The sequence below is a fragment of the Oncorhynchus gorbuscha genome, unplaced genomic scaffold (assembly GCF_021184085.1).
Source record: "Oncorhynchus gorbuscha isolate QuinsamMale2020 ecotype Even-year unplaced genomic scaffold, OgorEven_v1.0 Un_scaffold_19789, whole genome shotgun sequence".
In the NCBI taxonomy this organism is placed as follows: Eukaryota; Metazoa; Chordata; class Actinopteri; order Salmoniformes; family Salmonidae; genus Oncorhynchus; species Oncorhynchus gorbuscha.
In genome coordinates, this window is record NW_025761113.1 from 1 (window position 1) to 2,796 (window position 2,796).

The 2,796-nt window shown below is 42.9% G+C and overlaps 1 non-coding gene across 1 annotated transcript; it reads left to right on the plus strand.

The window, feature by feature from the left end:
- The first annotated feature begins 1,406 nt into the window (after positions 1-1,406).
- On the plus strand, positions 1,407-1,488 carry trnas-gcu. Its single transcript has one exon. It is a non-coding gene; the product is annotated as a tRNA-Ser (tRNA).
- Positions 1,489-2,796: the final 1,308 nt, after the last annotated feature.

A 2,796-nucleotide genomic window follows, 5' to 3' on the forward strand; every position in this document is an offset into this window, starting at 1 on the left:
TGAACTGCATGTGTGGATTATAACACCAACCTCTTCACAAAAACTTTTGTTATTTCCTCTCTTACATGGCCCCACATGAATATAGAATCCCTGCGCAATCCTAGAGTGACTAATAGGATTCAGGTATTGAAGAATAGCTTCACCAAGGGTAACCTCAATGGTGGGATTTGAACCGACACCTCAACACACTTAATCAAGCACTTGAGACCACTCGGCCTGACAACACGTTTGTTAAATGTCTCGATGGGATCGACACATGGCCTTGCCATTGCTCTGCCTAACTTTCATTGATTTCAATCTAGGGTTTACATACAGCAACTACAGTTTTTGAAAGTCATTTGTTAGCAAAATCAGGATGAGGTCGAGTGGTTAAGGCGATGGACTGCTAATCCATTGTGCTCTGCATGCATGGGTTCGAATCCCATCCTCATCGTGTAACAATTACATTTTTGTGCTTTATTTTGGCACTGGAAGATTTTGACTTTGACAAACACTGGTAAAATTGCTGACTGCCACAGCGAGCACAGGACTTGGTATCTGAGTGGTTAAGGCGATGGACTGCTAATCCATTGTGCTCTGCATGCATGGGTTAGAATCTCATTGAATAACAATTAAAATTCTGTGCTTCATTTTGGCACTGGAAGATTTTGACTTTCACAAACACTGGGAAAATTGCTGACTGCCACAGCGCGAGCAAAGGACTTGGTATCTGAGTGGTTAAGGCGATGGACTGCTAATCCATTGTGCTCTGCATGCATGGGTTCGAATCCCATCCTCATCGTGTAACAATTAAATTTCTGTGCTTTATTTTGGCACTGGAAGATTTTGACTTTCACAAACACTGGGAAAATTGCTGACTGCCACAGCGAGAGCACAGGACTTGGTATCTGAGTGGTTAAGGCGATGGACTGCTAATCCATTGTGCTCTGCATGCATGGGTTAGAATCCCATCCTCATCTTGTAACAAGTAAAATTCTGTGCTTTTTTTGGCACTGGAAGATTTTGACTTTCACAAACACTGGTAAAATTGCTGACTGCCACAGCGAGAGCACAGGACTTGGTATCTGAGTGGTGAAGGCGATGAACTGCATGTGTGGATTATAACACCGACCTCTTCACAAAACATTTGTTATTTCCTCTTACATGGCCCCACATGAATATAGAATTCCTGCACAATCCTAGAGTGACTAATAAGATTCAGGTTTTGGGAATAGCTTCACCAAGGGCAACCTCAATCTTAATCAAGCACTTGAGACCACTCGGCCTGACAACACGTTTGTTAAATGTCTCGATGGGATCGACACATGGCCTTGCCAGTGCTCTACCAAACTTTCATTGATTTCAATCTAGGGTTTAGATACAGCAACTACAGTATTTTTATTAATTTGCCAATTCAAAAAAAAAAGGATGAGGTGGCCGAGTGGTTAAGGCGATGGACTGCTAATCCATTGTGCTCTGCATGCATGGGTTAGAATCCCATCCTCATCTTGTAACAAGTAAAATTCTGTGCTTTTTTTGGCACTGGAAGATTTTGACTTTCACAAACACTGGTAAAATTGCTGACTGCCACAGCGAGAGCACAGGACTTGGTATCTGAGTGGTAAAGGCGATGAACTGCATGTGTGGATTATAACACCAACCTCTTCACAAAACATTTGTTATTTCCTCTCTTACATGGCCCCACATGAATATAGAATCCCTGCGCAATCCTAGAGTGACTAATAAGATTCAGGTATTGAAGAATAGCTTCACCAAGGGTAACCTCAATGGTGGGATTTGAACCGACACCTCAACACACTTAATCAAGCACTTGAGACCACTCGGCCTGACAACACGTTAGTTAAATGTCTCGATGGGATCGACACATGGCCTTGCCAGTGCTCTACCAAACTTCATTGATTTCAATCTAGGGTTTACAACACGTTTGTTAAATGTCTCGATGGGATCGACACATGGCCTTGCCATTGCTCTGCCTAACTTTCATTGATTTCAATCAAGGGTTTTACATACAGCAACTACAGTTTTTTGAAAGTCATTTGCCACTACCAAAATTCAGGATGGGGTGGCAGAGTGGTTAAGGTGATGGACTGCTAATCCATTGTGCTCTGCATGCATGGGTTCGAATCCCATCCTCATCGTGTAACAATTACATTTCTGTGCTTTATTTTGGCACTGGAAGATTTTGACATTCACAAACACTGGGAAAATTGCTGACTGCCACAGCGAGAGCACAGGACTTGGTATCTGAGTGGTTAAGGCGATGGACTGCTAATCCATTGTGCTCTGCATGCATGGGTTAGAATCTCATTGTATAACAATTACAATTCTGTGCTTTATTTTGGCACTGGAAGATTTTGACTTTCACAAACACTGGTAAAATTGCTGACTGCCACAGGGAGAGCACAGGACTTGGTATCTGAGTGGTGAAGGCGATGAACTGCATGTGTGGATTATAACACCAACCTCTTCACAAAACTTTTGTTATTTCCTCTCTTACATGGCCCCACATGAATATTGAATCCCTGCGCAATCCTAGAGTGACTAGTAGGATTCAGGTATTGAGAATAGCTTCACCAAGGGCAACCTCAATGGTGGGATTTGAACCGACACCTCAACACACTTAATCAAGCACTTGAGACCACTCGGCCTGACAACACGTTTGTTAAATGTCTCGATGGGATCGACACATGGCCTTGCCAGTGCTCTACCAAACTTTCATTGATTTCAATCTAGGGTTTACAACACGTTTGTTAAATGTCTCGATGGGATCGACACATGGCCTTGCCATTGCTCTGC